At 40.9% G+C, this 22,882-nt stretch overlaps 1 protein-coding gene across 3 annotated transcripts in view; it reads right to left on the bottom strand.

Annotated features, from left to right (window-relative positions):
• Window positions 1-10,868, bottom strand: part of grm3 (glutamate receptor, metabotropic 3) — a 300,806-nt gene extending 289,938 nt beyond the window's left edge. For 2 of the 3 annotated variants that reach the window (XM_061916797.1, XM_061916796.1), the window contains exon 1: window positions 10,762-10,868. The gene's annotated coding sequence lies outside the window, so the exon portion shown is untranslated. The remainder of the gene's footprint in view (window positions 1-10,761) is intronic. The other variant, XM_061916798.1, reaches the window with a different exon arrangement.
• Window positions 10,869-22,882: the final 12,014 nt, after the last annotated feature.

Below are 22,882 nucleotides of genomic sequence, written 5' to 3'. Positions count from 1 at the left end.
AACCTATCCCCAGGTACATGTCTTTGGAGGTGGGAGGGGCCTATCCCCAGGTGCATGTCTTTGGAGGTGGGAGGGGCGTATGTCCAGGTGCATGTCTTTGGAGGTGGGAGGGGTCTATCCCCAGGTGTATGTCTTTGGAGGTGGGAGGGGCCTATCCTCAGGTGCATGTCTTTGGAGGTGGGAGGAAGCCGGAGTACCCGGAGGGAACCTACGCATTCACGAGGAGAACATGCAAACTCCACACAGAAAGATCCCCAGCCCGGGATTGGACCCCAGACTACTCAGGACCTCCGTATTGTGAGGCAGACGCACTAACCCCTCTTCCACCGTGACGCCCTATCTTATATTAGGTAAAATTTCCTGTCTACGCAGCCTGTTAATTTCAATAGTTTTTGTATCTAGTCATTTTAATGTATATTTTGACTTTTTTTTTTTTTGCAGAGTAGATAAGAAATTTAATATTGAAAAGAATACAATAGAATGTCTCGACATGTCTGGTGTCAGGTAATAGTTATGTATTGTGATCATATAGCTGGATGGAGTGCGGAATGAAGGCGTTGTGAGGTGAACAAAGTTTGAAAAGCTGCGGTTTAAAGGCCTACTGAAATTAGATTTTCTTATTGAAACGTGGATAGCAGGTCCATTCTATGTGTCATACTTGATCATTTCGCGATATTTTTGCTGAAAGGATTTAGTAGAGAACATCCCCAATAATAAAAAAGCCTTGCCTTTACCGGAAATAGCAGACGATGATGTCACCGGTGTGAGGGCTCCTCACGTCCTCACATTGTTTATAATGTGAGCCTCCAGCAGCAAGAGCTATTCGGACCGAGAAAGCGACAATTTCCCCATTAATTTGAGCGAGGATGAAAGATTCGTGTATGAGGATATTGATAGCGAAGGACTGGGGAAAAAAATAAATAAATCAAGTTAAAAAAAAAAAAGGCGATTGCATTGGGAGCGATTCAGATGTTTTTAGACACATTTACTGGGATAATTCTGCGAAATCCCTTATCTTTCTATTGTGTTGCTAGTGTTTTAGTGAGTTAAAGCCTATCCCCATTTTTAGAAAAAAAAAAAAGAATAAATAAATAAAATTATTTTTTATCTTTTTTATTAAATCAACATAAAAAACACAATATAAACTTACAAATAGTGCACCAACAACAAAAACTCCCTTTTTCATGACAAAAACGTCCCTTTTTTATGACAATGAAAAAAAGAAAAAAAAAGAAAAAAAAAGGACACCCCCCCCGGGCCGCGGGACAAATTATTAAGCGTTGACCGGTCCGCGGATACAAAAAGGTTGGGGACCTGATAGTCGGAGGGGGTGTGTTGACTCCAGTCTCTGAGGGAAGTCACGGCAGCTGCATGGACGGCGCAAGCTCCGCTGATCTCCGCTGATCTCCGGTAAGAGGCGACTTTTTACCACAATTTTCTCACCGAAACCTGCCGGTTGACAAGTAGTCGGGATTCATGTTCGCTTGACCGCTCTGATCCATAGTAAAGCTTCACCTCCGGGAATTTTAAACAAGGAATCACCGTGTGTTTGTTTGGCTAAAGGCTAAAAGCTTCCCAGCTCCATCTTTCTACTTTGACTTCTTCATTATTAATTGAACAAATTGCAAAAGATTCAGCAACACACATGTCCAGAATACTGTGTAATTATGCGATGAAAAGAGACAACTTTCAGCCGCTAATATGTCCCCTCCAACCAATAACGTCACAAACGCGTCATCATACTGCGACGTTTTCAACAGGAAACTCTGCGGGAAATTTAAAATTGCAATTTAGTAAACTAAAAAGGCCGTATTGGCATGTGTTGCAATGTTAATATTTCATCATTGATATATAAACTATCAGACTGCGTGGTCGGTAGTAGTGGGTTTCAGTAGGCCTTTAAAGATGTTATCATGCGGACCGGCGGTGTAAATGCGTGCACGCCAACCTGCCGTTGCTTGCACAGACTGAGAGCAGACGACCCCCCGCCAAATGCGGACCCTCACACATGCGACAGGACGAAGTCCTCCAAGTCTGCGCCGAAGGATGGCGAAAGAGACGTGTTGCCATGATTGTGCAGAAGCGGTCATTCAAATGCGAGTATGCAAGTCTGCAGTGTCTATTGAAGAGAAAATCCTCTTCATGCATGAACGAGTCACAGAGGGTGCACGCGCACGCACGCACGCACGCACGCGCGCGCGCACGCACACGCGCACACGCACACGCACACGCACACGCACACACACACACACACACACACACACACACACACACACACACACACACGTTATCATTTGGAATGGGGACCAAGTTTTGGTTCATGACTTGTGGGGACCATCCTTTTCTACAACCTCGTTTCCATATGAGTTGGGAAATTGTGTTAGATGTAAATCATTTTCAACCCATATTCAGTTGAATATGCTACAAAAACAACATATTTGATGTTCAAACACATAAACTTTGTTTGTTGCAAATAATCATTAACTTTAAAATTTGATGCCAGCAACACGTGACAAAGAAGTTGGAAAAAGTGGCAATAAATACTGATAAAGTAGAGGAATGCTCATCAAACACTTATTTGGAACATCCCACAGGTGTGCAGGCTAATTGGGAACAGGTGGGTGCCGTGATTGGGTATAAACACAGTCAATCAATCAATCAATGTTTATTTATATAGCCCCAAATCACAAATGTCTCAAAGGACTGCACAAATCATTACGACTACAACATCCTCGGAAGAACCCACAAAAGGGCAAGGAAAACTCACACCCAGTGGGCAGGGAGAATTCACATCCAGTGGGACGCCAGTGACAATGCTGACTATGAAAAACCTTGGAGAGGACCTCAGATGTGGGCAACCCCCCCCCCCCCCTCTAGGGGACCGAAAGCAATGGATGTCGAGCGGGTCTAACATGATACTGTGAAAGTTCAATCCATAGTGGCTCCAACACAGCCGCGAGAGTTCAGTTCAAGCGGATCCAAGACAGCAGCGAGAGTCCCGTCCACAGGAAACCATCTCAAGCGGATCAGCAGCGTAGCGATGTCCCCAACCGATACAGGCGAGCGGTCCATCCTGGGTCCCGACGAGCGGTCCATCCTGGGTCTCGACTCTGGACAGCCAGTACTTCATCCATGGTCATCGGACCGGACGCCCTCCACAAGGGAGAGTGGGACATAGAAGAAAAAGAAAAGAAGCGGCAGATCAACTGGTCTAAAAAGGAGGTCTATTTAAAGGCTAGAGTATACAGATGAGTTTTAAGGTGAGACTTAAATGCTTCTACTGAGGTAGCATCTCGAACTGTTACCGGGAGGGCATTCCAGAGTACTGGAGCCCGAAATGAAAAGGCTCTATAGCCCGCAGACTTTTTTTGGGCTCTAGGAATCACTAATAAGCCGGAGTCTTTTGAACGCAGATTTCTTGCCGGGACATACGGTACAATACAATCGGCAAGATAGGCTGGAGCTAGACCGTGTAGTATTTTATACGTAAGTAGTAAAACCTTAAAGTCACATCTTAAGTGCACAGGAAGCCAGTGCAGGTGAGCCAGTACAGGCGTAATGTGATCAAACTTTCTTGTTCTTGTCAAAAGTCTAGCAGCCGCATTTTGTACCAACTGTAATCTTTTAATGTTAGACATGGGGAGACCCGAAAATAATACGTTACAGTAATCGAGACGAGACGTAACAAACGCATGGATAATGATCTCGGCGTCTTTAGTGGACAAAATGGAGCGAATTTTAGCGATATTACGGAGATGAAAGAAGGCCGTTTTAGTAACGCTTTTAATGTGTGACTCAAAGGAGAGAGTTGGGTCGAAGATAATACCCAGATTTTTTACAGTCACCTTGTTTTATTATTTGGTTGTCAAATGTTAAAGTTGTATTATTAAATAGAGGTCGGTGTCTAGCAGGACCGATAATCAGCATTTCCGTTTTTTTGGCATTAAGTTGCAAAAAGTTAGCGGACATCCATTGTTTAATTTCATTAAGACACGCTTCCAACTGACTACAGTCCGGCGTGTTGGTCAGCTTTAGGGGCATGTAGAGTTGGGTGTCATCAGCATAACAGTGAAAGCTAACACCGTATTTGCGTATGACGTCACCCAGCGGCAGCATGTAGATGCTGAAGAGTACAGGGCCAAGGACCGAACCCTGGGGAACTCCACACGTTACCTTAACATAGTCCGAGGTCACACTGTTATGGGAGACACACTGCATCCTATCAGTAAGATAAGAGTTAAACCATGACAGGGCTGAGTCTGACATACCAATTCGTATTTTGATACGCTCTAATAAAATATTATGATCGACGGTATCGAAAGCAGCGCTAAGATCGAGGAGCAGCAACATAGATGAGGCATCAGAGTCCATCGTTAGCAATAGATCATTAGTCAATTTTGGGAGGGCTGTCTCAGTAGAGTGATTTGCCCTGAAACAGGATTGAAAGGTTTCACATAGATAAGTGTTCATTTAGCTGCTCTGCAACAATTTTTTCGAGGATTTTCGAAATAAAGGGAAGGTGAGACACCGGTCGGTAGTTTACCATGAGGTCAGGATCGAGGTTAGGTCTTTTAAGGAGAGGATGAATAACTGCTTTTTTGAATGCAACGGGAACAGTGCCCGAGGAAAGTTATAAGTTTATAATATTTAGCACTGATGGACCTAATAATACAAAAAGCTCCTTGATAAGTTTCCCAGGAAGTGGGTCAAGTAAACATGTTGTTTGTTTTATTCCATTTACACGTTGTAACAATCCTTCTAATGTTATTTCATCAAAACGAGAGAAACTATTTTGGATATTTGCAGTATCCGCCGTATATACAATCGTATCTGTGTTACTATAACCCAGTTGTAGCTGGGACGCATTGTCTTTAATCTCCTTTCTAATAAGTTAAATTTTCTTATTAAAGAACTTCATAAAGTCATCTGCCGAATGGGTGGAGCTACTGGAAGGAGTCCCTTGTTGGGTTAGCGATGCTACCGTACTAAACAAAAATTTAGGATCGTTTTTATTAATGCGGATGAGATTTGAGTAATAATTAGTTTTAGCTAAGGTAAGCATGCGTTTATAAGTTATTAAACTATCACTCCATGCTTGATGGTGCACCTCAAGTTTAGTCGTGCGCCATTTGCGTTCCAGCTTTCTACATAATAATTTCTGAGCTCTAGTTTCTTCTGTAAACCATGGCGTACGCCTTTTTGGAGCCTTTTTTAACTTCAGCGGTGCTATACTATCAATGGTTTCGCGCAGGGCGTCGTTAAAGTTGTTAGTGAGGTTATCAATAGAGCCCACATACTTTGGGAATGGTGCCATTACCGAGGGCAGTAGGTCCGCAAGAGTCGTCGTTGTGGCAGCATTAATGTTGCGGCTGCTATAGCAGTTATTATTATTATTAGGGGACGGCGTGGCACAGTGGTAGAGTGGCCGTGCGCAACCCGAGCGTCACTGGTTCAATTCCCACCTAGTACCAACCTCGTCACGTCCGTTGTGTCCTGAGCAAGACACTTCACCCTTGCTCCTGATGGGTGCTGGTTGGCGCCTTGCATGGCAGCTCCCTCCATCAGTGTGTGAATGTGTGTGTGAATGGGTAAATGTGGAAGTAGTGTCAAAGCGCTTTGAGTACCTTGAAGGTAGAAAAGCGCTATACAAGTACAACCCATTTATCATTTATTACACAGCTTGCTTAAAAGTGCTCAGTCTTTCACAAGAAAGGATGGGGCGAGGTACACCCCTTTGTCCACAACTGCGTGAGAAAATAGTCAAACCGTTTAAGGACAACGTTTCTCAAAGTGCAATTGCAAGAAATTTAGGGATTTCAACATCTACGGTCCATAATATCATCAAAAGGTTCAGAGAATCTGGAGTTATCACTCCACGTAAGCGGCATGGCCGGAAACCAACATTGAATGACCGTGACCTTCGATCCCTCAGTATGTCTGTATCAAAAACAGACATCAATCTCTAAAGGATATCACCACATGGGCTCAGGAACACGTCAGAAAACGACTGTCACTAAATAAAGTTGGTCGCTACATCTGTAAGTGCAAGTTAAAGCTCTACTATGCAACGCGAAAGCCATTCATCAACAACATCCAGAAACGCCGCCGGCTTCTCTGGGCCCAAGATCATCTAAAATGGACTGATGCAAAGTGGAAAAATGTTTTGTTGTCTGACGAGTCCACATTTCAAATTGTTTTTGGAACTATTCGACATTGTGTCATCCAGACCAAAGGGGAAGCGAACCATCTAGACTGTTATCGACGCAAAGTTCAAAAGCCAGCATCTGTGATGGTATGGCGGTGCATTAGTGCCCAAGGCTTGGGTAACTTACACATCTGTGAAGGCACCATTAATGCTGAAAAGTACATACAGGTTTTGGGACAACATATGCTGCCATCTAAGCGCCGTCTTTTTCATGGACGCCCCTGCTTATTTCAGCAAGACGATGCCAAGCCACATTCAACACGTGTTACAACTGCTTAGCTTTGTAAAAAAATAAAAATAAAAAAATAAATAAAAAATTAAAATAAGAGTGCGGGTACTTCCTTGGCCCGTCTGTAGTCCAGATCACTCTCCCATCAAAAATGTGTGGCGCACTATGAAGCGTAAAATACGACAGCAGAGACCCCGAACTGTTGAACGACTGAAGCTCTACATAAAACAAGAATGGGAAAGAATTCCACTTTTAAAGCTTCAGCAATTAGTTTCCTCAGTTCCCAAACGTTTATTGAGTGTTGTTAAAAGAAAAGGTGATGTAACACAGTGGTGAACATGCCCTTTCCCAACTACTTTGGCACGTGTTGCAGCCATGAAATTTCTAAGTTAATTATTATTTGCAAAAAAAAAAAAATCAAGTTTATGAGTTTGAACATCAAATATCTTGTCTTTGTAGTGCATTCAACTGAATATGGGTTGAAAAAATATTTGCAAATCATTGTATTCCGTTTATATTTACATTTAACTCAGTTTCCCAACTAATATGGAAACGGGGTATGTACAGGTTGTGGAGGCATAAAAAAATGAGGTTAAATGGCCACTGCCCAGTTAGCTCAGTTAATATAGTTCATGGGGGACCAAATTTAAATCATTTTGCATAATTCACGCAAATTTCTTTGAGACTACTAGGGACCATTTAAAAAAAAAAAAAGTTCAAATTAAATATATTAAAAATCACTTAGGCATCTTCAGAATGGATCTGACTATCATTTAAAAAGGTTTTTCTTTAGGGGACCTGTTTTTTTGTCCCCATACCGTCAGAGGTCCCCTAAAGGTGAGTGTGTAAACAGAGCGATGTCCCCATTAAGTCAGCATTGCCAGAACACACACACACACACACACACACACACACACACACACACACACACACACACACACACACACACACACACACACACACACACACACACACACACACAAACACACACACAAACACACACACACACGCACGCACGCACGCACGCACGCACGCTCTGTAGAGAGGCCTGATTTCTGCATTGTAAAGTTAGTCAAGTGCGTCGAGCCTCGCTGTCTGAGTGGCTTGCCGGGAGCACTTTCTGATTGCCACTGAAATCGGTGGTATCAAGGTTGGCCAGTATGGAGTCCAGTCCATCCATAGTGGATCTAATATAATAGTGTGAGAGTTAAGTCCATAGTGGATCTAACATAATAGTAAGAGTCCAGTCCATAGTGGATCTAACATAATAGTGAGAGTCCAGTCCATAGTGGATCTAACATAATAGTGAGAGTCCAGTCCATAGTAGATCTAACATAATATCGAGAGTCCAGTCCATAGTAGATCTAACATAATTTCGAGAGTCCAGTCCATAGTGGATCTAACATAATATTGTGAGAGTCCAGTCCATAGTGGATCTAACATAATAGTGAGAGTCCAGTCCATAGTGAATCTAACATAATAGTCTGAGAGTCCAGTCCATATTGGATCTAACATAATAGTGGGAGAGTCCAGTCCATAGTGGATTTAACGTAATAGTGAGAGTCCAGTCCATAGTGGATTTAACGTAATAGTGAGAGTCCAGTCCATAGTGGATTTAACGTAATAGTGAGAGTCCAGTCCATAGTGGATTTAACGTAATAGTGAGAGTCCAGTCCATAGTGGATCTAAGATAATAGTGAGAGTCCAGTTCATAGTAGATCTAACATAATAGTGAGAGTCTAGTCCATAGTGGATCTGACATAATAGTGAGCATCCAGTCCATAGTGGATTGAACATAATAGTGTGAGAGTCCTGTCCATGGTGGATTTAGTTAATAGTGTGAGAGTCCAGTCCATAGTGGATCTTACATTATAGTGTGAGAGTCCAGTCCATAGTGGATCTAACATAATATTGTGAGAGTCCAGTGCATAGTGGATCTAACATAATATTGTGAGAGTCCAGTCCATAGTGGATCTAACATAATAGTGTGAGAGTCCAGTCCATAGTGGATCCAACATAATAGTGAGAGTCCAGTCCATAGTGGATCCAACATAATAGTGAGAGTCCAGTCCATAGTCGATCTAACATAATAGTGAGAGTCCAGTCCATAGTGGATCTAACATAATAGTGTGAGAGTCTAGTCCATAGTGGATCTAACATAATAGTGTGAGACTCCAGTCCATAGTGGATCTAACATAATAGTGTGAGACTCCAGTCCATAGTGGATCTAACATAATAGTGAGAGTCCAGTCCATAGTAGATCTAACATAATATCGAGAGTCCAGTCCATAGTGGATCTAACATAATATTGTGAGAGTCCAGTCCATAGTTGATCTAACATAATATTGTGAGAGTCCAGTCCATATTGGATCTAACATAATAGTGTGTAAGTCCTTTCCATAGTGGATCTAACATAATAGTGAGAGTCCAGTCCATAGTGAATCTAACATAATAGCGAGAGTCCAGTCCATAGTGAATCTAACATAATAGCGAGAGTCCAGTCCATAGTGGATCTAACATAATAGCGAGAGTCCAGTCCATAGTGGATCTAACATAATATTGTGAGAGTCCAGTCCATAGTGGATCTAACATAATAGTGTGAGAGTCCAGTCCATAGTGGATCCAACATAATAGTGAGAGTCCAGTCCATAGTGGATCGAACATAATAGTGAGAGTCCAGTCCATAGTCGATCTAACATAATAGTGAGAGTCCAGTCCATAGTGGATCTAACATAATAGTGTGAGACTCCAGTCCATAGTGGATCTAACATAATAGTGAGAGTCCAGTCCATAGTAGTTCTAACATAATAGAGAGTCCAGTCCATAGTGGATTTAACATAATATTGTGAGAGTCCAGTCCATAGTGGATCTAACATAATAGTGTGTAAGTCCTGTCCATAGTAGATCTAACATAATAGTGAGAGTCCAGTCCATAGTGAATCTAACATAATAGCGAGAGTCCAGTCCATAGTGGCTCTAACATAATATTGTGAGAGTCCAGTCCATAGTTGATCTAACATAATATTGTGAGAGTCCAGTCCATAGTGGATCTAACATAATAGTGTGTAAGTCCTGTCCATAGTAGATCTAACATAATAGTGAGACTCCAGTCCATAGTGAATCTAACATAATAGCGAGAGTCCAGTCCATAGTGGCTCTAACATAATATTGTGAGAGTCCAGTCCATAGTTGATCTAACATAATATTGTGAGAGTCCAGTCCATAGTGGATCTAACATAATAGTGTGTAAGTCCTGTCCATAGTAGATCTAACATAATAGTGAGACTCCAGTCCATAGTGAATCTAACATAATAGCGAGAGTCCAGTCCATAGTGGATCTAACATAATATTGTGAGAGTCCAGTCCATAGTGGATCTAACATAATAGTGAGAGAATCCAGTCCATAGTGGATCTAACATAATATTGTGAGAGTCCAGTCCATAGTGGATCTAACATAATAGTGAGAGTACAGCCCATAGTGGATCTAACATAGTATGAGAGTCCAGTCCATAGTGGATCTAACATAATAGTGTGAGAGTCCAGTCCATAGTGGATTTAACATAATAGTGTAAAAGTCCAGTCCATAGTGGATCTAACATAATAGTGAGAGTCCAGTCCATAGTGGATTTAACACAATAGTGTAAAAGTCCAGTCCATAGTGGATCTAACATAATAGTGAGACTCCAGTCCATAGTGGATCCAATATAATAGTGTGAGGGTTGTACGTTATCCAGGTATTGGTATAGCAATACCTAATGAATCATATTCAGAATTATACCGCCTCTAAAAAGTACCGGTACTCTGCCCAAGTCGTCAATTTACGAGCAGAGGAGCATGTTCGGCAGCGCGCACACACAGAGTACTTACAAGCAGAGACAGTGTGTAAACAAAAGTTAAAGTACGAATGATTGTCACACACACAAACTAGGTGTGGTGAAATGTGTCCTCTGCATTTCACCCACACCCTTGTTCCCCCCCTGGCAGGTGAGGGGAGCAGCGGAGACCACGCCCGGTCATCATTTTTGGTGATTTAACCCCCCAATTCCAACCCTTGATGCTGAGTGCCAAGCAGGGAGGTAGTGGCTGCCATTTTTATAGTCTTTGGTATGACTCGGCCGGGGTTTCAACTCAGGGCGGACACTAAAAACTAACAATAAAGGTGAATTTATAACACTGAAACTGTCAGTGACCAGACCACTAAACTTACTAAAAACATGAATAACTCAAAACGCTCCGACTACGTAGAGAAAAAGGAGCTATGAACAAAAAACTACTAAGTAGAACAAAACGCGCACAAGTAGAGGCGATGCTAGGAAGCTAATCTTACCTGAGAAAACGAGCAGACCAAAAATAATCCAGTGGATCAAACAAAAAAAAAGTCTGGAAGTACTTAAAGTACTTACAAGAAGATACAGAACACTCTAGCACAGGACAGGAGGAGGACCAGTCATTTGTACACATAAGGAGGGTGACACGGGTGGCCACAATCAGGCAATCAGGAGCAACATCAGACAGGAGGAAGGACAAGTGGTCTGAAACTAGAGGGAGAGTTAGTTTTTCAAAATAAAACAGGAAGTGACAAGACAACCAGAAACTAGACAAGATTTCACCCCTCAGGAGGAGGTGCTTTAAGACATGACTACTAGCTAGTTGCCAGTATTTTAGCTACTTCTAAATCACTAATCCTCGCCTCCATGGCGACAAAGTAAGTTTCTTACAAGTATTATTATCACTGGAGGACGAGGAATAGCTAAACATGCTTCACGACAGCTCATCTGTGTCACAATGTAAACAAACACCATGTGTGGATCTACACCTGACATCTACTGTAATGATACCAAGTACAAAAGCGTATTTAGGCGATACTACTATGATTATGTCGATATTTTTTATGGTGACATAATATTAAAATTCATATTATGTCTATGAACTCAGGAAATACGCCCCTGGACACCTGAGGACTTTGAATATGACCAATGTATGATACTATAAATACCTGGTATCGGGTCGATACCTAAATGTGTGGTATCATCCAAAACTAAATTAGTTAAACATGCTTCACTACACACCGTAGGAGGATACAATAGCTCACCGGCGTCACAATGTAAACAAACGCCATGGGTGGATCTACACCTGACATCCACTGTAATGATACCAAGTACAGGAGAGTATCTCGTTGATACTATGATTACATCGATACTTTTTAATGTAAGAAACTATTTTTTCTTTTTTTTAAATATTCATATTATGTTCATGAAGTCAGAAGATACATCCCTGGACACATAAGGACTTTGAATATGAGCAATGTATGATCCTTTAACTACTTGATATCGGATTGATACCTAAATGTGTGGTATCATCCAAAACTAATGTAAAGTATCAAAGAAGAGAAGAATAAGTGATTATTACATTTTAACAGGAGTGTAGATAGAACATGTTAAAACAGAAGATAAGAAAATATTAACAGTAAATAAACGAGGAGATTAATAATAATTTGTTTACAGTTTGTCCTTTGTAATGTGTACAAAATAATAGGTGTATAAATAACAAATATGTTACTGCTACTGTGCAACATACTAATAAAAGTCTCAATCAATCAATCAAAAAAAGCACTTTATATGTAGAAAGGTTTTGTTAAGAAACCACACACACACACACACATGCACACACACACACACACACACACACACACACACACACACACACACACACACACACACGACAAACTAAAACACAAACAAACTGTCAGGGGCAAGCCTGACAAAATGTCACCGTTTTGCAATAAAAAGTAATAACTTTACATAAAAAAAGTCATAATATTACGAGAAAATATAGCCATATTACAGAAACATAAAGAAAATGCGAAATTGTTCCCAATTTTATGAGAAAAAAGTTGACACGTAAGAAAAAGACTGCTTTTAGTAAAAAAAGTTTAATTTTTTTTTTAAATAATTGTTTACGTTATTACAGTATGTCATCATATACACATCTATTATTATTTTTTTTAAAATAAATATGGACAAAGGGGGTGCATTTCAATTTTTACACACACTTGTTATTTCATATGTTGACCACAGTCATTTTGAAAAATCCCTCCTTTTTGTGACCCCCCCTCATTTCACCAGCAGGGGTGCAAATGAGACATTCTCCACTTAACCTTATTGATGTCTCAACACACACACACACACACACACACACACACACACACACACACACACACACACACACACACACACACACGGTCAGTCATCGCTTTCCCCTGACTGCGTCCCTCATCTCGGGCCAGAAAGATGGGGGCCCCTCTCATAAGGGCCTCATTGTTTGCCTGGCATGCACATATGCAGCAAGCCGGCTTAGTCCCCTGAGGGGCCCCTGGCGAGGGGGGCTTGGTGCCCCATCTTTGCCCACAGCTCAGGCAACAACATGCTGACAGGAGCGAGGGAAAGAAGCAAAGAGACATTATATTGCTTCGCCTCATCGCCATGACCCGCTTCGGTTCATGTCGCAGGAAGCGGGTCCGCTGGGGACTGAGGTTCCTTGCCCGATTCCCCGCAGACTGTTTGTGTCCACGCGCTTATAGAATTAGCCGCGCTTCATTTCCCATGGTCCTTTGCTCCTCGTGACGGATGGAGCGCCACACAGAAGGCTGAGTGCACTCACTCAGAAGTGTGCCCAGCGTTAACCAGGCAGTGCACACTGACCTTCGCTTTGACCACTGTGGTCACTCGACAGGTGGCCACGAACACCACCGCTGTGCTCACCCCAATATAAGACACTATTGTCTTCTTGGAAATGTTTTTGTGTTATTTAGATTCTTGGGATGTATACATGCAAACCAGCTGGTGAAGGAAAAGACTTATCTTCAAGTGAGTCTAAGCTTTTCATCCTGTCACTCACACACGCACAAGTCATCTGCTAAAAATACTGTACAAACCCCAAAAATTTTTCTAAAACGGGTTATTTAGTCATTTTAGTTTTGGGATTTATGCATGCAAACAACCTGGTGAAGGAAACGACTTGTCTTCAAGTGAGTCAAAGCTTTTCATCCTGTCACTCACACATAAACACATACGCACAAGTCATCTGCTAAAAATACTGTACAAACCCAAATTTTTTTCTAAAACAGGTTATTTAGTCATTTTAGTTTTGGGATTTATGCATGCAAACAACCTGGTGAAGGAATCGACTTATCTTCAAGTGAGTCCAAGCTTTTCATCCTGTCACTCACACACGCACAAGTCATCTGCTAAAAATACTGTGCAAACCCAAAATTTTTTCTAAAACGGGTTATTTAGTCATTTTAGTTTTGGGATTTATGCATGCAAACAACCTGGTGGCGGAAATTACTTATCTTCAAGTGAGTCAAAGCTTTTCATCCTGTCACTCACACATAAACACATACGCACAAGTCGCCTGCTAAAAATACTGTACAAACCCGAATATTTTTTTCTAAAACGGGTTATTTAGTCATTTTAGTTTTTGGGATTCATGCATGCAAACAACCTGGTGGCGGGAATGACTTATCTTCAAGTGAGACAAAGCTTTTCATCCTGTCACTCACACACATACAAACAAGTCATCTGCTAAAAGAATGCTACTGAAAAAATATTTTTCGAAAACGAGGTATTTAGTCATTTGAGTCTTGGGAGTAATACATGCAAACAACCTGGTAGCGGAAATGACTTATCTTCAAGTGAGTCAAAGCTTTTCATCCTGTCGCTCACATATAAACACATACAGTACACAGAAGTTATCTGCTAAAAATACATTACTGACAAAATATTGTTCTAAAACGGGGCATTTAGTCATTTGAGTCTTGGAATTATACATGCAAACCAGTCGGTGGCGGAAACAACTTATCTTTACGTGGGTCAAAGCTTTTCATCCTGTCTCTCACACACATACAAACAAGTCATCTGCTAAAAATACTGTACTGAAAAAACATTTTTCTAAAACTGGTTATTTATCAAATTGAGTCTGGGATTTATACATGCAAACAACCTGGTGGCGGAAATGACTTATCTTTAAGTGAGTCAAAGCTTTTCATCCTGTCACTCACACATAAACACATAAGCACAAGTCGTCTGCTAAAAATACTGCACAAACCCAAATATTTTTTCTAAAACGGGTTATTTAGTCATTTTAGTTTTGGGATTTATGCGTGCAAACAACCTGGGGGCGGGAATGACTTATCTTCAAGTGAGTCAAAGCTTTTCATCCTGTCACTCACACATAAACACATACGCACAAGTCGCCTGCTAAAAATACTGTACAAACCCAACTAATTTTTCTAAAACGGTTATTTAGTCATTTTATTTTTGGGATTTATGCATGCAAACAACCTGGTGGCGGAAATGACTTATCTTCAAGTGAGTCAAAGCTTTTCATCCAGCCACTCACACGTAAACACATACGCACAAGTCATCTGCTAAAAATACTGTACAAACCCAAATATTTTTTCTAAAACGGGTTATTTAGTCATTTTAGTTTTGGGATTTATGCATGCAAACGACCTGGTAGCGGAAATTACTTATCTTCAAGTGAGTCAAAGCTTTTCATCCTGTCACTCACACACATACAAACAAGTCATCTGCTAAAAGAACTCTACTGAAAAAATATTTTTCTAAAACGAGGCATTTAGTCATTTGAGTCTTGGGAGTAATACATGCAAACAACCTGGTAGCGGAAATGACTCATCTTCAAGTGAGTCAAAGCTTTTCATCCTGTCACTCACATATAAACACATACAGTACACACAAGTTATCTGCTAAAAATACTGTACTGACAAAATATTGTTCTAAAACGGGGCATTTAGTAATTTGAGTCTTCGAATTTATACATGCAAACCAATCGGTGGCGGAAACAATTTATCTTTAAGTGAGTCAAAGCTTTTCATCCTGTCACTCACACACATACAAACAAGTCATCTGCTAAAACTACTGTACTGACAAAATAATTTTCTAAAACGGGTTATTTAGTAATTTGAATCCTGGGTTTTACACATGCAAACCAGCCGGTGGCGGATACAAATTATGTTCTAGTGAGTCAAAGCTTTTCATCCTGTCACTCACACACATACAAACACATCATCTGCTAAAAATACTGTACCGATAAAATTTTTTTCTAAAACGGGTTATTTATTAAATTGAGTCTTGGGATTTATATATGCAAACAAACTGGTGGAGGAAATGGCTTATCTTCAAGTGAATCAAAGCTTTTCATCCTGTCACTCACACATAAACACATACACACAAGTTATCTGCTAAAAATACTGTACAGACCCAAATATTTTTTTTCTAAAAAGGGTTATTTGGTCATTTGAGTCTTGGGATGTATACAGTACATGCAAACCAGCAAATGGCGGAAACAACTTATCCTCAAGTGATTAAAAGCTTTTCATCCTGTCACTCACACATACACGCAAGTCACCTGCTAAAAAACTGTACAGACCCCAAAAAGTTCTTAGGATTTATACATGCAAACCATCTGGTGGCGGAAACAACTTATCCTCAAGTGAGTCAAAGCTTTTCATCCTGTCACTCACACATAAACACATACACACAAGTCACCTGCTAAAAATACTGCACAGACCCAAATATTTTTTCTAAAACGGGTTATTTAGTCATTTTAATCTTGGAATTTATACACACAAAACCATTTGTTGACAGACAACTCATTTTCAATTGAGTCAAAGCTTTTCATCCTGTCACTCACACATACAGTACACACAAGTTATCTACTAAATATACTGTACTGACAAAATATTGTTCTAAAACGGGGCATTTAGTCATTTGAGTCTTCGAATTTATACATGCAAACAAATCGGTGGCGGAAACAATTTATCTTTAAGTGAGTCAAAGCTTTTCATCTTGTCACTCACACACATACAAACAAGTCATCTGCTAAAACTACTGTACTGACAAAATAATTTTCTAACACAGGTTATTTAGTAATTTGAGTCTTGGGACTTATACATGCAAACCAGCCGGTGGCGGATACAACTTATGTTTAAGTGAGTCAAAGCTTTTCATCCGGTCACTCACACACATACGAACACATCATCTGCTAAAAATACTGTACTGACAAAATATTTTTCTAAAATGGGTTATTTATCAAATTGAGTCTTGGGATTTATACATGCAAACAACCTGGTGGCGGAAATGGCTTATCTTCAAGTGAGTCAACGCTTTTCATCCTGTCACTCACATATAAACACATACACACAAGTTATCTGCTAAAAATACTGTACAGACCCAAATATTTTTTCTAAAAAGGGTTATTTAGTAATTTGAGTCTTGGGATGTATACATGCAAACCAGCAGATGGGGGAAAAAAACTAATCCTCGAATGATTCAAAGCTTTTCATCCTGTCACTCCCACATAAACACATACACACAAGGCACCTGCTAAAAACACTGTACAGACCCCAAAAAGTTCTTAGGATTTATACATGCAAACCATCTGGTGGCAAAAACGACTTATCTTCAATTGAGTCAAAGCTTTTCATCCTGTCACTCACACACAAACACATTCGCACAAGTCACCTGCTAAAAAAAAAGTACAGACTCAAAGATTTTTTTTTTTTAAACGGGTTATTTAGTCATTTGATTCTTGGGATTTATACATGCAAACCAGCCGGTGGCAGAAACAACTCATCTTCAAGTGAGTCAAAGCTTTTCATCCTGTCACTCAAACATAAACACATACACACAAGTCACCTGCTAAAAATATTGTACAGACCCAAATATTTTTTCTAAAACGGGTTATTTAGTCATTTTAATCTTGGAATTTATACACGCAAAACCATTTGGTGGCAGACAACTCATCTTCAAGTGAGTCAAAGCTTTTCATCCTGTCAGTCACACATAAACACATACACACAAGTCACCTGCTAAAAATACTGTACAGACCCACATATTTTTCTAAAACAGGTTATTTAGTCATTTTAATCTTGGAATTTATACACGCACAACCATTTGGTGGCAGACACAACTCATCTTCAAGTGAGTCAAAGCTTTTCATCCTGTCACTCACACACATACAAACACATCATCTGCTAAAAATACTGTACTGACAAAATATTTTTTCAAAAATAGGTTATTTAGTCATTTTAGTCTTAGGATTTATAAATGCAAACCAGCCGGTGGCGGAAACAATTTATCCTTGAGTGAGTTAAAGCTGTTCATCCTGTCGCTCACTTAAAAACACATGCTAGAAATACTTTACTGACCCAAATATTTTTCTCAGAAAATGTTTTTCTAAAATGGGTTAATATTTTGAGTTTTGGGATTTATACATGCAAACCACCTGGTGGCAGTTACAACTTATCTTCAAGTAAGTCAAAGCTTTTCATCCTGTCACTCAAACACAGACATAAGTAACCTGCCAAATATACTGTACTGACAAAATATTTTTTAAAACAGGTTATTTTCAAAGAATAGTCATCTAGTATTTTGAGTTTTGTTATTCATACAAGCAAACACGCTGGTGGCGACTTCTCTTCGGGAGAGTCAGAGCTTTTCATCCTGGCACTCACACAAGTGAACTAGGAAAAAATACTGTACTGGTCCAAATATAAGACATCATTTTTTTTCCCCCAGAAAGTGTTTTTAAGAAGTGTTATCTAGTATTATTAGTCTTGTTATTCATAAATGTAAACCAGCTGGTGGAGACTTTTCTTCAGGTGAGCCAGAGATTTTCTTCCTGTCACTCACAAACACATAAGTGACCGGTAAAAATACTGTATTGAACCAAATATAGAGCACATTTTTTTTTCCTGAGAAATTGTTTTTCTAAGAAGAGTTATCTTGTATTTTAAATTTAAAGAAGCATACATGCAAATCCGCTGGTGAGTCAGAGCTTTTCTTTGGTGTCACTCACACATGCAAGCACATTTTCTCTGAAAATGTTTTTCCAAGACTAGTCATCTAGTATTTTGAGTCTTGGTATTCAGACAAGCAAACGAGCTAGTGGCGACTTCTTTTCGGGAGAGTCAGAGCTTTTCATCCAGGCACTCACACAAGTGATCTAGGAAAAAATACTGCACCGATCCAAATACAAGACATATTCCTTTTCTTAGAAAGTGTTTTTTAAGAATCGTTATCTGGTATTTTAAGTCTTGAGATTCATACATATAAACCAGCTGGTGGCGTCTTTGCTTCAGGTAAGTCAGAGCGTTTCTTCCTGTCACTCACAAACACATAAGTGACCGGGAAACATACTGTATTGAACCAAATATACGGCAGATTTTTTTTTTCCCTTAGAAATAGTTTTTCTAAGAAGAGTTATCTCGTATTTGAAATCTGAGGATGCATACATGCACACCAGCTGGTGAGTCAGAGCTTTTCTTTGCTGTCACTCACACACGCAATGATATTTTCTACGATAATGTTTTTCTAAGACTAGTCATCTAGTATTTTGAGTCTTGGTATTCATACAAGCAAACAAGCTGGTGGCAACTTCTTTTCGGGAGAGTCAGAGCTTTTCATCCTGTCACTCACACACTGGGAAAAATACTGTATTGATCCAAATATAAAACATTATTATTTCTTAGAAAGTGTTTTTCTAAGAAGCGTTATCCTGAATTTTAAGTCTTGGGATTCATACACCTAAACTAGCCTGTGGCGACTTTGCTTTAGGTGAGTCAGAGGATTTTTTCCCGTCACTCACACACACACAAGTGACCAGGAAACATACTGTATTGAACCAAATATATGGCAGCATTTTTTTTCTTTAGAAATTATTTTTTTTAGAAGAGTTATCTCACATTTTAAGTCTTAGGTTGCCTACATGCACACCTGCTGAGTCAGAGCTTTTCTTTGCTGTCACTCACACACATTTTCTACGGACATGTTTTTCTAAGACTAGTCATTTAGTATATTGAGTCTTGGTATTCATTCATGCAAACGAGCTGGTAGCGGCTTCTCGTCGGGTGAGTCAGAGCTTTTCATCCTGGCACTCACAGAAGTGACCTAGGAAAAAATACTGTACTTATCCAAATATATATATATTTTTTAGAAAGTGTTTTTCTAAGAAGTGTTTATCTAGTATTTTAAGTCTTGGTATTAATAAAAGCAAACCAGCTGGTTGCAACTTCTCTTCAAATAAGACTAACTTTAAATCCTTTGTAACTTTACAAATGTCGTTTGTAATGAGATTAAACAATTTAAGTCCGGGTATTGATCCCTGAGGTGCGCTACAAGATATTCTTAGCTCTGTGGTAGTGTGTGTGCTTATCTAAGCCCAACGTTGCAACCGGTTTTATCTGGCCCGCGGGATGAGTTTGCAATTTTTTTTTATTAAAAAAACTGCTGTTCCAAATATGTCCACTCGATGTCGCAATAGCAATTATTCATATCTTTGTACATTAAGCTACATATTAAAAAAAAAAAAAAAATAGACCATGTGATGTTAGTGCACCAGTTGAGGAAGATGAGCAAACTACATAAATAACATCCTGTAATTTGATTGTGATATGGTTTTTTATAGTCTTTAAAGATTAAAAATTAACAGCAATGAGTTGACCGATAAACATTATCACATACATTATTCAGAAAGTATAAATAATGACAAATACAGATAGAAAACTATTAACCGCAACATGCAAGTGTAAAAAAACAACAACATTATGACTTGTTAATTTTTAGAATGTATTTTTAAACAAAGAAAACCATCTGAAGTTGTCTTTATTTTTGAGTTATCCTGCCGTGATTTTACCAATCTACTCCACTTGGGAGTAGATTTTTCTCCATGTGGCCCCCGACCTATCATGAGTTTGACACCCCTTATATACTGTATATATATATAATATTTCAATATTATATATATGTTATATTTTATATTGCTACTATGGTACATTTTAGTCTACTTTACACCTTTTGTTATATCCCTCTTTTTGTGCATTATCATGCCCACCCTTTGCAACTGAGCTACTGTGTGGAACAATTTCCTTTGCGGATCATTAAAGGCCTACTGAAACCCACTACTACCGACCACACAGTCTAATAGTTTATACATCAATGATGAAATGTTAACATTGCAACACACGCCAATACGGCCGGTTTAGTTTACAAAATTGCAATTTTAAATTTCCCGCAAAGTTTCCTGTTGAAAACGTTGCGGAATGATGACGCTTATGTTGACGCGTGCTTGTGACATTATTGGTTGGAACGGACATTGTATCCCAGCACCACTCACGGCTAAAAGTCGTCTGCTTTAATCGCATAATTACACCGTATTTTGGACGTCTGTGTTGCTGAATCTTTTTGCGATTTGTTCAATTAGTAATGGAGACGTCAAAGAAGAATGCTGCTGGTGGAAAGCGGTGGATTGCAGCTGCCTTTAGCAACCAAAACACAGCCGGTGTTTCTTTGTTTGTTGTGAAGCAACAATATGGAACAGAGCGGTCAAGCAAACATGTTTCCTGACCACATGTCAACCGGCGGGTTTCGGTGAGAAAATTGTGGTAATAAGTCGGCCCTTACCGGAGACATGAGCGGAGCTTGCGTCCTCCTGCAGCAGCTGTCAAAAAAGCAGCTGCGACTTTCTTGGCTCCTCCATGGTTTCCATCAGAGACACTGGCGCTCAACACACCCCTCCGACTTTCAGGTATGACTTTATAATCTCACTAAAACACTAGTAACACAATAATCAGATAAGGGATTTTCCAGAGTTATCTGTGTCTAATAACGTCTGAATCGCACTCATTGCCCTCGCCTTTTTTTTCTTTTTTCTTTCTTTCTAGTGCTTCACTCTAACTTTCCTCATCCACGAATCTGTCATTCTCGCTCAAATTAATGAGGAAATCGTCGCTGAGGATGTGAGGAGCCCGACAACCCGTGACGTCACGCGCACATCGTCTGCTACTTCCGGTACAGGCAAGGCTTTTTTATTAGCGACCAAAAGTTGCGAACTTTATCGTCGATGTTCTCTACTAAATCCTTTCAGCAAAAATATGGCAATATTGCGAAATGATCAAGTATGACACATAGAATGGACCTGTTATCCCCGTTTGGATGAGAAAATCTAAGTTCAGTATAAGCCTTTCAAGTTACTCTAAGTCTAATCTCCAATTACCACAATAATGACCGATATTTGAACTTTTAACTACCCTTTTCAACCCACCACAACAACATCTGAAAGGTATTTTTTTGTTTTTGTATAGGTTTTTCTATATTTGGGTCTTCCAGGGTCAAAGCGGAAGGAAGGTGAGAAAAACTGCATCGATCGACCCCTCGGTGGACCTCCTCCAGAGTGTACCATGTCATTAAAACCATGCGTTTGAAACATGAGGATGCAGGAGGAGGAGCGAGTTACTCAACAGAGCAAAAAAAGAGACTTCACGGGTCCCCTCTTCGTCTGCAGCAGACTGCAGGCCACACACTTCACGGGTCCCCTCTTCGTCTGCAGCAGACTGCAGGCCACACACACTTCACGGGTCCCATCTTTGTCTGCAGCAGACTGCAGGCCACACACACTTCACGGGTCCCCTCTTCGTCTGCAGCAGACTGCAGGCCACACACACTTCACGGGTACCCTCTTCGTCTGCAGCAGACTGCAGGCCACACACACTTCACGGGTCCCCTCTTCGTCTGCAGCAGACTCCAGGCCACACACACTTCACGGGTACCCTCTTCGTCTGCAGCAGACTCCAGGCCACACACACTTCACGGGTCCCCTCTTCGTCTGCAGCAGACTCCAGGCCACACACACTTCACGGGTACCCTCTTCGTCTGCAGCAGACTGCAGGCCACACACACTTCACGGGTCCCCTCTTCGTCTGCAGCAGACTGCAGGCCACACACACTTCACGGGTCCCCTCTTCGTCTGCAGCAGACTGCAGGCCACACACTTCACGGGTCCCCTCTTCGTCTGCCGCAGACTGCAGGCCACACACTTCACGGGTCCCCTCTTCGTCTGCCGCAGACTGCAGGCCACACACTTCACGGGTCCCCTCTTCGTCTGCAGCAGACTGCAGGCCACACACTTCACGGGTCCCCTCTTCGTCTGCAGCAGACTGCAGGCCACACACACTTCACGGGTCCCCTCTTCGTCTGCAGCAGACTGCAGGCCACACACACTTCACGGGTCCCCTCTTCGTCTGCAGCAGACTGCAGGCCACACACTTCACGGGTCCCCTCTTCGTCTGCAGCAGACTGCAGGCCACACACTTCACGGGTCCCCTCTTCGTCTGCAGCAGACTGCAGGCCACACACACCTCACGGGTCCCCTCTTCGTCTGCAGCAGACTGCAGGCCACACACTTCACGGGTCCCCTTTTCGTCTGCAGCAGACTGCAGGCCACACACACTTCACGGGTCCCCTCTTCGTCTGCAGCAGACTGCAGGCCACACACTTCACGGGTCCCCTCTTCGTCTGCAGCAGGCTGCAGGCCACACACTTCACGGGTCCCCTCTTCGTCTGCAGCAGACTGCAGGCCACACACACCTC

Source organism: Nerophis ophidion, linkage group LG12 (genome assembly GCF_033978795.1).
Source record: "Nerophis ophidion isolate RoL-2023_Sa linkage group LG12, RoL_Noph_v1.0, whole genome shotgun sequence".
NCBI lineage: Eukaryota > Metazoa > Chordata > Actinopteri > Syngnathiformes > Syngnathidae > Nerophis > Nerophis ophidion.
The sequence above is the reverse complement of the archived record's forward strand: the minus strand, read 5'-3'. Positions and strand labels throughout refer to the sequence as shown.